The following is a 14,730-nucleotide window of genomic DNA, read 5'->3' on the forward strand; positions in this document are numbered from 1 at the left end:
TTCTGTGATAATATCACCGCTTTTATTGTAATTTGTATATTGTATGTTTTGATATAATAAAGCTTATTAGTTTATCTATGTGTGGTAATATTTGTAGGTTTAATAGGTGCATGCTGTCTATGACCGGCATCCCACTCTAAATATTATATTGTCCCCCTGGCTTGCTGACAATATTTGTAGGTTATATATAAGACTGGATATATGCAAAATATTAATGTACAGAATGAGTGCTTCACTTTTACTGAGTAAATGTTATTTTTTGTAAAATACAAAGTAGTAAGTTTCCTGCACATTACTAATATCAAATCAGCTTCTGTCTTCAACATCTTTCCCTTCCGTCATTCGTTAGGAACCTTTGGTTAATAGCATCCCAGGCATAGATTAGGCCAGATGGGAGGGAGTCGCAGACAGCACCTATGGCTATGCGCTTATATGGATCTGGCTGATGTCAGGACATTAGCATGTCATCTTAAAGGGAAGGTGCCACCAGTTTTCTTGTATTTTGTTTTTTTGTGAAATTAAGCTTAAAATAGTAATTAACATGTATTAATGCAATGTTTGCACTGTTTGCAAACATTTCCATATGAAAAATATTATATATTTTTCTACAAATATACATATTTACCACTAGGGGGAGCATTTTCCGTTTTAGACCTCAAGCAGCTATAGTAAGATTTAGCAGCTCTGCCCCAGGGATATTAGACCACCCAAAAGGGGAGGGAAATGGTGATGTCAGCAGTTACTGCTCCAACAGTAAGAATGAAGAGCAGTATCACAGGGCAGAGCCATTTTGTGTGACTGCCCTGTGACCTGCTGTCACCAGCAGTTACTGCATCAGAGTGACAGCTCGTATATGTGACAGCTCGTATATATATGCAGCATGTATGTAGCATGTATGTAGCATGTATGTAGCATGCATGTATGTAGCATGTATGTAGCATGCATGTATGTAGCATGTATGCAGCATGTATGTAGCATGTATGTAGCATGTATGTAGCATGCATGTATGTAGCATGTATGTAGCATGCATGTATGTAGCATGTATGCAGCATGTATGTAGCATGTATGTAGCATGTATGTAGCATGCATGTAGCATGTATGCATGTAGCATGCATGTATGTAGCATGTATGTATGTAGCATGTATGTAGCATGCATGTATGTAGCATGTATGTAGCATGCATGTATGTAGCATGTATGCAGCATGTATGTAGCATGTATGTAGCATGTATGTAGCATGCATGTAGCATGTATGCATGTAGCATGCATGTATGTAGCATGTATGTAGCATGCATGTATGTAGCATGTATGTAGCATGCATGTAGCATGCATGTATGTAGCATGCATGTAGCATGCATGTATGTAGCATGTATGTATGTAGCATGCATGTATGTAGCATGCATGTATGTAGCATGTATGTATGTAGCATGTATGTAGCACGTATGTATGGAGTATATATGGAGTATGTATGGAGTATTTTTTTTTTTCATTCAACACATTAGCCGGATGATGGGACTATTACTGTCCCATAATTGGCTAATGTGTCAATCACTGTCATTGTAGCAGGCATCGTCCGATGGGACTTGTAGTCCCATCGGACGATGCTTGCACACACATAGAGACCCCCCATGCCGTACAGAGCCCCCCCACGCCGCACATAGCCCCCCCACGCCGCACAGAGCCCCCCCACGCCGCACAGAGACCCCCCCACGCCACACAGAGACCCCCCCACGCCGCACAGAGACCCCCCCACGCCGCACAGGGAGGGAGAGCGACACAGGGGGAGAGTGCAGTTTACCGCAGATCACTGGGACTGTGTGCAAGTGGGGAGGTGGAGACAGAGCAGAGGGAAGCACACAGGGCAGTGTGAGGAGCAGAGGATGTCTGCCCAGAACCTGCAGTGCCTGGAGTACAGAGGAGCAGTCAGTGCTTCTGTCCTGCGATAGAGAGTAAGTGGAGCTCAACAAATAGCACTGGACTATAATAAAATGGCAGCTAGTCACACCTACAGCAGTGAGTTGTGCAGCCCACAGAGGCGTGCCCAGCTCACTGCTAATGCTGCTGCAATGTTACAGATAGGGTCCGAGCCGGTCTATTATCTCCTATGTCCATGGGGTGCCGTAATCTGACACTGATAGGGCCCTGCTACTGCTGCAAAACCAAGATGTCAGCCCCCAGTTCCTTCTTTCTACTCATATAACACACGGAATCTGTTTTACATGCATTCAAATCTGGGTTATAACAGCATGTTATGCTACATTACATTGATTAATTAATGATCTACAAACGCGGTACCCTCCCTTTAAGGCACACTGCATTGTATCACCATGGTAACAAGATAACATGCATTTGAAAATATTACAGCAAATGAATTAGAAACTAGGGTGCAGAAAATTAGAGCTGGAGTGAATCGATTTGCGCATCCCATTCCATCGGCCACCACTGTGATCTGGGGGAGCTGCATGGGAGCGGAAGAACTGCCTACTAACTAATGGCATCCGTGGCTCTCCTTTTGATTAGCTGGCCTGATACATCACATGTGCATCATGCCATAATGATGATGGGCTCCAGGTAGGCTAATCAAAAGAGGAGCCATAGAACTTAGCATGTAACAGGAGGTACTCCTGCTCCAGTACAGCACCACTGACCACTGCCATGGCCGAGGGAATGGAATGAAAATTGTTTCGCACATACTCTAATTACAGGCACATATATTTTTCAGAAAGACGATCATATCATTAAGACCCATCACACCTATAGCATGTGTTCAAACTTTACCCCTAGTCTCGCTCTGTATTTGGAGCCCTTTGGGTAAAGGAAAATTATTTCAATGCAGAAAACACAGATCTTCTCCATTGCAAGCATGTGAAGTTGTACTATGGTCAGTTAGATGAAGCGACCCTATTCCCTAAGTTGGTAATTCATTTTCCAAAGGGGCCACACAAGAGATTGCGACTGTTGTGGGGGGCTAAACCAAAAGGCAGAACTTAAATCTTATTATTGTTTGACATTGATTTGCATCACCTAAAATTAAGCAGAATTAAGTATGTTGCCTCACTGCTACTGCTAATATATCTCACAATAGGGCTTTTGTATCCTGTATTATTTCCAGTATTACATAATCAACACTATATAATTCACTGTTTCTTATAAAGTTCATAAAAAAACAGTCATCATACTGCCATTGTACTTTGATCAACAGCTTATGATGCCCCCACAGTCCCCACACACAGTACAATGTCTCCACATAGCCCCTCAAACAGTATGGTGTCCTAATAAATTCTCCCACCCAGTATGATGTCTCCACAAAGCCTCCCACACAATATGATGTCCCGTCGTATAGTGTCCATAGAGCCCTCACTCAGTATAACGTCCCCACAAGGTTTCCTTGCCCAGAATTATGCTCCCACATGGTCCCTTTGCACACAAAGCCCCCTCACAATATTATGTCCCTATAAATCCCCCCATGATGTCACCGCAAAGCCCTTCAAATAGTATGCTGTTCCCTCATATAGTCACCATATAGCCCCCCATGCAGTATAATGCCCCAACACAGCCCCCTTGCACAGTATTATGTCTTCACACAGCCTCCAGCACAGTATTAATTCCCAAATTGCCCCCCGAGCTCAGTATTATTCCCTCACAGTTTTCCACAATGTACTGTCAATTTTTAAATAACAATACGCTGCTCACCTAACCCTATTTCCCATGTGCTCCGATCTGCACTGTGTACTGCGGCACAGCTCGTACGATGTAGTGGCGTCATTATTCCTACTGCGCTCTAGGAAGCATGGGCTCAACGATGGAACAGAGAGCTGTTAGATCCCTGATCGACTTTTTCACCAGCATCTGCATGTCGACAATACTGGCGAAAGTGAGACGCCGGGTGGCGGGTGGCTGTGTAGTGTGGGACACTACAGCATAAAGCTTTTTAGCTGTCCTGGTCTGTGGACCACACTTGGCTCGAGTTTGCCTTAAGCAATAGGTTTGACATGTTCTTTGAATATAATACATTGTTTTTCCTATATAGGAGTATATATAGGGGCAGAATATCACATAAACAGGAAACAGTCCAAGTGATAAATCTTTCTCAACATGAACCACTCCTACTATTACTCTATTACTAGCTGGCTAAATGTCACATTGTATTTATAATACCCCAAATTATTGCACTTACAGTTACACTAAGGGGTGTTTATATCTAACCACATACTGTAGGCATACTATTATTACTATTATACAACCTTCTTCTTACTAGTACAGCTATAATAATACGATTTCTTTGGTAAGGTGTGATTGGTTCACAATGTGATTATGTATTTGTTTTAAATTGAGATGACTTTCAGCCATGTAGTAATTATTTAAGATGGCAGGACTAATCAATGTATTAATTGGGCTTTTTTTTTTTTTACAGAAAATAAATATGCTTAGCACTTTTTTTGCACTTATTAGATTCAGTAACCAATTTATCCATTACAGAGGCTATTTTAAAGGCAAAATCCAATTCTCATTCAGATTAGCCACATTGACTAAATCTGTTTCATAATTCACCAGCTTTCAGTAGAAAATTGCAGTCAATATTTACTTTACAGCATTTTTTACAGCAAGCTCACCTGAAAAAGCGCACAGCCATGCGAAACAGCTATTTCCACAGGTGTTGTCTGCGCCGATTCTCATCTATCCTGCGCTAAGTTTGGAATACAATAAAGCTGACAATTAAAATATTGTAAGTACTCCTCCATTTTTCTTGGCCACGTGGATTGTTTTACTGGACTCTTGTGTATGGAGCTGATCACCACCGCGGAAAGCAGTTATATATCTACCAACTTGTGCGCCACAATAGTCGCATATGTACTTATGTGTATTGCCAACCCAGTCTTTCTTTTTTGTTGGATCTTTAATGGCTACTTTAAGGAGCTACAACTACGTCATGGTGACGTATTTGACACATAGATTCGCAGCTTGTTAGTGTGCAAAAATATTATAATTTTTAATATATACTAAACTTCCCTTTTTTCTGAAACCCGAATACTCCTTTACATAATATATGTAAAGGAGTACTCGGGTTTTTAGAAAAAAAGAGAAATTTATATACATAAATCAGGTCTTTGACTGAAATAGTACTAGAGGCTTAATGGAAATCTGACAGCAAAATTAACCTTTAGACAGTATTTGGAGGAAGAGGTACAAACAATGATTTGGATCTACCCTAAAAGAGGTTCTCCAGAAGGACTCTCTTCTCCATTAATTGCGTCTTGTATTATTACAGCTCAATCCTGTTCACTTAATGGGGTTTTTCTCCTTGCAACTTTTTGCAAAGCCGCTAAGCTCAGTTGTAAATTACTGCCCTGTAGACGTGACCATTGCAGCCGATACACAGTCACCAGAAGAGCACCTGAGACACAGCGCTGGATCTTGTGAGGGTAAGCACCTGTTGATTGTGTTATTTTCATTATGACAAGTGATAATTTTTTTAAAAAAAATTGAAAAAGAAAAACCCCTTAAAGGGACGGTTTTGGAAAACAGCTCTTTTTGCATAATCCTAAAAAGAAATCCCTGTATGTCTCTGTCCGCCATTGTTTCTTGCTTGTGAAATCTACATGTTCAATATTCTGGCCTTGCAAGTAAAAAGTAACCGGTGTTTATATATAGAAAAATCCATGGAGAAGTAAATATCAATGATCCCATAAAGTAGAAACCTTTGAAACAAGTCATTGTACAAAATAACTACATGCAAAAAATAAATTCGAATTTTGTCTTACAGGTTATAGCTGTTTTACTGTTGCTATGTGTTTGTAATCTGTGTGCAGTATATCCACTATTACAGTATGCCGGTTTACACATGCAGTTACTTCCGCAAACAGATCATTATAGTAATTTATAATGACAATATCACTTATAAAGTAACTCCGGAACCAGAGTCTGTCATTATAGTCTGTAGGATTTGCTAATCTGCAGGTGGTGGCTAAGCCCCCTGGATCTCCACGTTCTCTGTATTGCTATACATTAGAGGCGATGGTGGTGATGGATCATGTACATGAACCTGAGTATTGATTCATATAGATATATTATGGATCTTTACATTTGTCTATGTGGGCAAGCAAAGGATTAGACTTCTTGGCAAACTAAGAGAGCTCTGCTGAAATATGTTGAGAATATTGGACATACACTTCATTTATTTCGAGAAAAAAGCATGAAGAGAAGACCATTTTGTAACCTCCGTAAATGTTACTACAATCATATTGCACGTCCACAGCAACAATATGATGTTTTATATGTGTGAAAAGGAACATTTTGTTTCCGCAAGTGGATTCTAAAAGGTGCTCAGGGCGCGTAACATGGCATCCCCAAGGTCACGTAGTCACTGCCATGTCTTCAAATGATTCGGCCTTTATAAAACAGTACTCTCCAGCATCTTGAGCCATTTCCACTGCTGTGCCTTCTAACATCCCATTCTTCTATTACTTGGCTTTCTGATGACTAGAGACCCCCTAGGTAACCCACCCCCAGCATTCATGAAGATCCCAGGCTATCTGTGTGTAAGGTGCTGCATAGAGGAGCTGTCCACTGCTCCAGTGCTGAATCTGGTCTCCTGGCCACCACCAATGCTGCTGAGCCTCCACTGCAAGCCCTTTACTAGTGCAACCACGCCTCCATCCCCTCCAGCAGCCAGAGGGTTAAAGGGTCATTTCTGATCGTCTGCTCTCAGTGAAGTGTTTTAAAAGAATTCTTAACCCATTGTAAACCAAAGGACAGCAACCTTTTTTTTTTCTTCTCTTCTTTCTTCTGCTACATTAATCAGTTAACAGCCAAACCCTAAATACTGTAATCACCAATGGCCTAGTTACTACACTGGGTGCTTTGCCCAGCACCAAGCGCTGGCATCATGCCTAAAGGATTATGTCAATGAATCTTGGTTCATTTAAGAGATCAGCTTCCAAGATGTGACATCTGTTCTCACGGTAACACATGGAGGATGCTGGTTGCCTCTGACTATGGGGGGGTTGTAGTTTGCCATTCACTGTATCAAGCTATATGTCCATTTTGTTGCAGCCTGGATGCCAGAGTATAGCAATGCTAAGTGTTCCTGACAGCAGGGCACTAGTGAAAAGTCCCCAGGATGGTTACAGGTTTATATCTACATAAAACTTCTATTTGACTTATCTGTAAGTCTCCCAGACCCCTGGATGCACTGAAAGCTCACATTATAGCCACCCCCTGGCATCATATGGACGTCATAAAATACTGTTGCATCCAGTATCCAATATGTAGTGACAGCATTAGCCGGTGCCATCCATACCCCAAGTGCTCACATAGGCATAAAATCCTACTGCATGCAATCTAGAATTGATCACTACTGCATTGTATCCGATAAAGCTGAAGACATTGTAACAGATGTTCCCTGTGATGGCTGAATCCCAGGAACTAATGTCACTTTAATAACCTGCTGCTTGATTCCTTTGTAGACATTAATCTTACGGCGTAAGAGCAGATCATGTCTAATGGCGACACTGCTCATCATGGAAGGATTGATGTGAAGTTCCATCAACAGGAAGATGAATGAAAAATCTTACCTTTCTGATCAAATGCAAGCTCTCCAAATAGTGAATAAGCCACTCCAGTGCGTGAGCTGCTGCCCTTCTATGTGGCAGCCTCAGCTCTGTATCCAGCACTGGCTGATCCTCCCCCAACAGACTCTGCTACTGGGGGGGACCAATAGCTCCAGCAGTCTGGGATGAATCACATAGCTGCGGTGGCCAATCATGGCCCAGAAGAGTCCTGGCAAGGGAGATACTGAGCTCCTACACTGCTACATTTGGGAGCAGAGGCTTTGTCGCCCCCCTTTGTTTGGACTGGATTGCAAGATGCAGTCGTTTGGCAGAGCTGGTTGCATCTGCTGATAGTAGTAGTCATGATGCCAGTGATAATACCGCTCTAGGAGAGATCTATTATGCTAATAAGACTTATACTTCTGCATTAAGTGGGAATGACTTGTTGAATGCAGAGCAGGTCATGGAGCTGACGATTTTTCAATGAACTTCATCTCAGTGATGATCCTCAGTAATGATACTATTCTCTGCTTTTATAGTAGCACTTGCCAAATCCTTTTGATAAAAAAAAGTATCCCATACATTACTACGTCTTACTAATGCCATTTTTAGGATCCTGTAATAGGTACAGGCAATTCAATCCATAAAGATGTCCCACAAACAGAGGCGTATCTACACCATGTTTCAAATTATTATGCAAATGAAATTTTTCTCCGATTTTCCTAAATCGTCAGTGCAAATGACAGTCAGTCTAATAAAAGTCATCACCCGTTAGAGTATACCTCGAATTTTATTGAAGAAACCTCCCAATGATAACAGTATAATCTCCAAAATGAATAAAAACTCAAAATGCACTGTTCCAAATTATTAGGCACAGTAGAATTTCTAAACATTTGATATGTTTTAAAGAACTGAAAATGCTCACATGTTTAACCCCTTAGTGACAGAGCCAATTTGGTACTTAATGACCGGGCCAATTTTTGCAATTCTGACCACTGTCAATTTATGAGGTTATAACTCTGGAACGCTTCGATGGATCCCGCTGATTCTGAGATTGTTTTTTCGTGACATATTGTACTTCATGTTAGTGGTAACATTTCTTCGATATTACTTGCGATTATTTATGAAAAAAACGGAAATATGGCGAAAATTTTTAAAATTTTGCAATTTTCAAACTTTGTATTTTTATGCCCTTAAATCAGAGAGATATGTCACGAAAAATAGTTAATAAATAACATTTCCCACATGTCTACTTTACATCAGCACAATTTTGGAAACAAAATTTTTTTTTGTTAGGGAGTTATAAGGGTTAAAAGTTGACCAGCAATTTCTCATTTTTACAACACCATTTTTTTTTAGGGACCACATCACATTTGAAGTCATTTTGAGGGATCTATATGATAGAAAATAATGAAGTGTGACACCATTCTAAAAACTACACCCCTCAAGGTTCTCAAAACCACATTCAAGAAGTTTATTAACCCTTTACGTGCTTCACAGGAACTGAAACAATGTGGAAGGAAAAAATGAACATTTAACTTTTTTTTGCAAACATCTTAATTCAGAACCATTTTTTTTATTTTCACAAGTGTAAAAACAGAAATGTAACCATAAATTTTGTTATGCAATTTCTCCTGAATACGCCAATACCCAATATGTGGGGGTAAACCACTTTTTGGGCGCACCGCAGAGCTTGGAAGTGAAGGAGCGCCGTTTTACTTTTTCAATGTAGAATTGGCTGGAATTGAGAGCCTCTGATGTGCCTAAACAGTAGAAACCCACACAAGTGACCCCATTTTGGAAACTAGACCCCTTAAGGAACTTATCTAGATGTGTGGTGAGCACTTTAAACCCCCATGTGCTTCACAGAAGTTTATAATGTAGAGCCGTGAAAAAAAAAAATCGCATTTTTTCTACAAAAATGATCTTTTTGCCCACAAATTTTTATTTTCACAAGGGTAACAGGAGAAATTAGACCACAAAAGTTGTTGTGCAATTTCTCCTTAGTACGCTGATACCCAATATGTGGGGGTAAACCACTGTTTGGGCGCACCGCAGAGCTTGGAAGAGAAGGAGTGCCGTTTTACTTTTTCAATGTAGAATTGGCTGGAATTGAGATTGGACGCCATGTCGCGTTTGGAGAGCCCCTGATGTGCCTAAACAGTAGAAATCCCCCACAAGTGACCCCATTTTGGAAACTAGACCCCCCATGGAACTTATCTAGATGTGTGGTGAGAACTTTGAATGCCCAAGTGCTTCACAGAAGTTTATAATGCAGAGTCGTGAAAATAAAAAAAAAAAATTTTCCACAAAAAAGATTTTTTAGCCCCCAAGTTTTCATTTTCACAAGGGTAACAAGAGAAATTGGACCCCAAAAGTTGTTGTCCAATTTGTCCTGAGTATGCTGGTACCCCATATGTGGGGGTAAACCACTGTTTGGGTGCACGGCAGAGCTCGGAAGGAAGAAGCGCCGTTTTGGAATGCAGACTTTGATAGAATGGTCTGCGGGCATTATGTTGCGTTTGCAGAGCCCCTGATGTACCTAACCAGTAGAAACCCTCCACAAGTGACCCCATTTTGGAAACTAGACCCCCTAAGGAACTTATCTAGATGTGTGGTGAGAACTTTGAATGCCCAAGTGCTTCACAGAAGTTTAGAATGCAGAGTCGTGAAAATAAAAAATATTTTTTTTTTCACAAAAAAGATATTGTAGCCCCCAAGTTTTTATTTTCACAAGGGTAACAGGAGAAATTGGACCACTAAAGTTGTTGTCCAATTTATCCTGAGTATGCTGATGCCCCATATGTGGGGGTAAACCACTGTTTGGGCGCACGGCAGAGCTCGGAATGGAAGGAGCGCCGTTTTGGAATGCAGACTTAGATAGAATGGTCTGTGGGCGTTATGTTGCATTTGCAGAGCCCCTGATGTACCTAAACAGTAGTAACCCCCCACAAGTGACCCCGTTTTGGAAACTAGACCCCCCAAGGAACTTATATAGATGTGTGGTGAGAACTTTGAATGCCCAAGTGCTTCACAGAAGTTTATAATGCAGAGTCATAAAAAAATATATATATATTTTTCCACAAAAAGGATTTTGTAGCCCCCAAGTTTTTATTTTCACAAGGGTAACAAGAGAAATTGGACCCCAGAAGTTGTTGTCCAATTTATCCCGAGTATGCTGATGCCAAATATGTGGGGGTAACCCACTGTTTGGGCGCATGGCAGAGCTCAGAAGGGAGGGAGCACCATTTGACTTTTTGAGTGCAAAATTGGATGTCGTGTTTGGAGACCCCCTGATGTACCTAAACAGTGGAAACCCCCCAATTCTAGCTCCAACCCAACTCCAACACACCCCTAACCCTAATCCCAACCCGATCCATAATCCTAATCACTAACCCTAACGATAATCCCAACCCTTACCCCAAAACAACCCTAATGTCAACCCTAACCATAACCCTAATCAAAACCCTAAATCCAACACACCCCTAATCCTAATCTCAACACTAACCTCAAACCTAACCCTAATCCCAATACACCCCTAATCACAACCCTAACCCTAACCCTAATCACAACCCTAACCTTAACCCTAATCCCAAACCTAACCCTAATCCCAATACACCCCTAATCACAACCCTAACCTTAACCCTAATCCCAAACCTAACCCTAATCCCAAGCGTAACCCTAATGCCAACCTTAACCCTAATACCAACCCTAATCCAAACCCTAACCCTAATCCCAACTCTAACCCTAACTTTAGCCCCAACCCTAACCCTAGCCCTAAGGCTACTTTCACACTTGCGTCGTTTGGCATCTGTCGCAATCCGTCATTTTGGACAAGAAACGGATCCTGCAAATGTGCCCGCAGGATGCGTTTTTTGCCCACAGACTTGTATTGCCGACGGATCGTGACGGATGGCCACACGTCGCGTCCGTAGTGCACTGGATCAGTGTTTTGGCGGACCGTCAGCACAAAAAAAGTTCAATGTAACGTTTTTTTGTACGTCGCATCCGCCATTTCTGACCGCGCATGCGTGGCCGTAACTCCGCCCCCTCCTCCCCAGGACATAGATTGGGCAGCGGATGCGTTGAAAAACTACATCCGCTGCCCACGTTGTGCACAATTTTCACAACGTGCGTCGGTATGTCGGGCCGATGCATTGCGACGGCCCCGTACCGAAGTAAGTGTGAAAGAAGCCTAACCCTAAATTTAGCGCCAACCCTAACTCTAAATTTAGCCCCAACCCTAACCCTAAATTTAGCCCTAACCCTAACCCTAGCCCTACCCCTAGCCCTACCCCTAACCCTACCCCTAACCCTAGCCCTAACCCTATCCCTAACCCTAGCCCTAACCCTACCCCTAACCCTACCCCTAGCCCTAACCCTACCCCTAACCCTACCCCTAACCCTAGCCCTAACCCTACCCCTAACCCTACCCCTAACCCCAGCCCTAACCCTACCCCTAACCCTACCCCTAGCCCTAACCCTACCCCTAACCCTACCCCTAACCCTACCCCTAACCCTAGCCCTAACCCTACCCCTAACCCTACCCCTAACCGTAGCCCTAACCCTACCCCTAACCCTACCCCTAACCCTACCCCTAACCCTACCCTTAACCATAACCCTAACCTTACCCCTAACCCTACCCCTAACCCTAACCCTAATTTTAGCCCCAACTGCTCTTCTCCTGCCGACCGGCAGATGGAGACAGATGGCGGGCGCACTGCACATGCGCCCACCATTTTCTTTTGCCCAGAAGATGCCGGCGGCCAGGAGGAGCAGCAGGAGGATCCAGGGACACAGGTGAGTATGCTAGGGTCCCCGAATCCCCCTATTTCTCTGTCCTCTGATGTGCGATCACATCAGAGGACAGAGAATTACACTTACGGTAGCTTTTTTTTTTGCGGTCGCCGGTAAACAGTTAATTACCGGCGATCACAAAACAGGGGTCACTAAAACCGACCCCGATCATGCTCTTTGGGGTCTCGGCTACCCCCGGCAGCCAAGACCCCAAAGGTTCTCGCGGGGCCGGCCGGCGGGCGCACTGCGCACGCGCCCGCCATTTTCAAGATGGCGGCGCCCACCGGGAGCCACGAGGAGCATCGGGGGTGATAGGTAAGTATTGGGGGGCTACCTGGGACCCCTTTTCTCTATCCTCCGATGTGCGATCACATCGGAGGATAGAGAAATTAAAAAGAGATCGCGTTTTTTTTGCGATCGCCGGTAAACGGTTAATTACCGGCGATCGCAAATGCGGGGTGGGTTAAAAAAAAACCCGAATCATGTTCTTTGGGGTCTCGGCTACCCCCGGCAGCCGAGACCCCGGAGAAAATCCGACTCTGGGGGGCGCTATTTACTTTTTCCACAGCGCCGTTAGTTAACGGCGCTGTGGTTTAAGTACCCTTAGCGGCCGCCGTTAAAAGGCGTATCGGCGGTCGCTAAGGGGTTAAGATTGATTTCAGTGATCCATTGATCCCTGAGACACAATACCATCCACGAGTTTATTTGAAAAAAAAAACAAAGCAATTAAATCTTTATGACACTTAAATCCAATTTGCATAATAATTTGGAACACGGTGTAGTATTTTGGTTCAGGGAGCGGTGGGGCGATGCACCACTGTTGTGTGGGCCCCTAATCAGGTAGCTCTGATTACAACTATGGTGGTGCACCCTAATAGTGGATGTAGGTGAATCTCAGCAGATGACCATGCTGTTACTGAAAATAATCTCTATACAGAAACCAACACTGATATTACCACCATATGGTCAGTGGTACATACCAGTCCTGCAGAACATCTAAGAAATCACAGCACAGTTACAGATAGTGACTTACAGTTTATGTTCTTTCTGATGGAATCGTTCACTTTTCGTGTCTTTTCCGTTTGGCCCAGACCGAGAAGACAAGTCAACTTCTTCCAGCCAGGACTAATCTGCAGAGATTAAAACAAAGACACATTTGACTTCTCACATTTTTAGAACGGCCCCATCTATTCCTAACCTGCACAAACTCCTCAACCTACTGATACCCCAGTACTATGTGTCTCTATTACTGCACTTACTGTGTAGTTCTGTGTGCCCCTTAGATGATAAAACAAACCTCTAGAATATAGTAATGCCCTGTGCAAATGCCCTTGGAAACAGTGCCCACAGTTTGCCCCCGAGAAAGTAATAATGCCCTGTGTGCCCCTTTGGCCCACTTAACATTTAGGCTGTGTGCACACATCGCGTTTTTTTCGCGGTTTTCCTGCGGTTTTTCGCTATAAAAACGCTATAAAACCGCGAAAAAAACGCTAACATTAAGCATCCTATCAATTATAATGGAAACCGCAAATTTTGTGCACATACTGAGTATTTTTCCGCAGCGGAAAACATTAGCGGTAAAATACGCAGCATGTTCATTAATTTGCGGAATCGCGGCGATTCCGCGCCCATAGACTTCTATTGTACCGCTTGAATTCCGCAAATGCCAGGAGCATCCCATAATCCAGGAAGACAATATCCGTCATCCTGGATGATGGCTGCCAACATGGACTGGTATGACCGGATGCAGCTGGATGTGCCTTTCATGATTAGTGTGGTAAGTGTCTATGTGTGTGTTTTGTGTGTGTACGTATGTGTGGTGTATATTGTGTATGTGTATATTGTGTATGTGTGTTGTCAGACATAGGCCGATGAGACTATTACTACTCCCATCGGCCTATGTCTATTCCCTATAGTCGCAGCAGGCTCAGCTCGATGGGAGCAGTATATTCCATCGAACTGTTCCTGCTTGCAAAAAACACACACAATATTTTTTTTTGTTTAAATAACATCATCCACGACCCGAAATAATTGCCCCCCCCATAAAAAGTTTCATTGGTGGCCAGTGGCCCGTATTCCTCCCCTCCCCCATAAAAAGGTTCATTGGTGGCCAGTGGCCCGTATTCCCCCCATAAAAAGGTTCATTGGTGGCCAGTGGCCCGTATTCCCCCCCATAAAAAGGTTCATTGGTGGCCAGTGGCCCGTATCCCCCCCTACCCTTAGAAAAGGTTCATTGGTGGCCAGTGGCCCTTATATTTTAGTCCCCCAAAAGTTTCATTGGTGACCAGTGGTTACCTGTGAAAATAAAATATACATACCTGTCCCCGCCGATCGCCACCTAAAATAAATAAAAAAATAAAAAACCCATACTCACCTATACGCCCA

The 14,730-nt window shown here is 43.1% G+C and overlaps 1 protein-coding gene across 1 annotated transcript in view; it reads right to left on the reverse strand.

Moving 5' to 3' along the window:
- Positions 1–7,676, reverse strand: part of TMEM108 (transmembrane protein 108) — a 268,881-nt gene extending 261,205 nt beyond the window's left edge. The window contains exon 1 of the mRNA XM_069730092.1: positions 7,573–7,676. The gene's annotated coding sequence lies outside the window, so the exon portion shown is untranslated. The remainder of the gene's footprint in view (positions 1–7,572) is intronic.
- Between the last annotated feature and the right edge of the window lie 7,054 nt (positions 7,677–14,730).

This window comes from Ranitomeya imitator, chromosome 6, assembly GCF_032444005.1.
Source record: "Ranitomeya imitator isolate aRanImi1 chromosome 6, aRanImi1.pri, whole genome shotgun sequence".
Taxonomy (NCBI): Eukaryota; Metazoa; Chordata; class Amphibia; order Anura; family Dendrobatidae; genus Ranitomeya; species Ranitomeya imitator.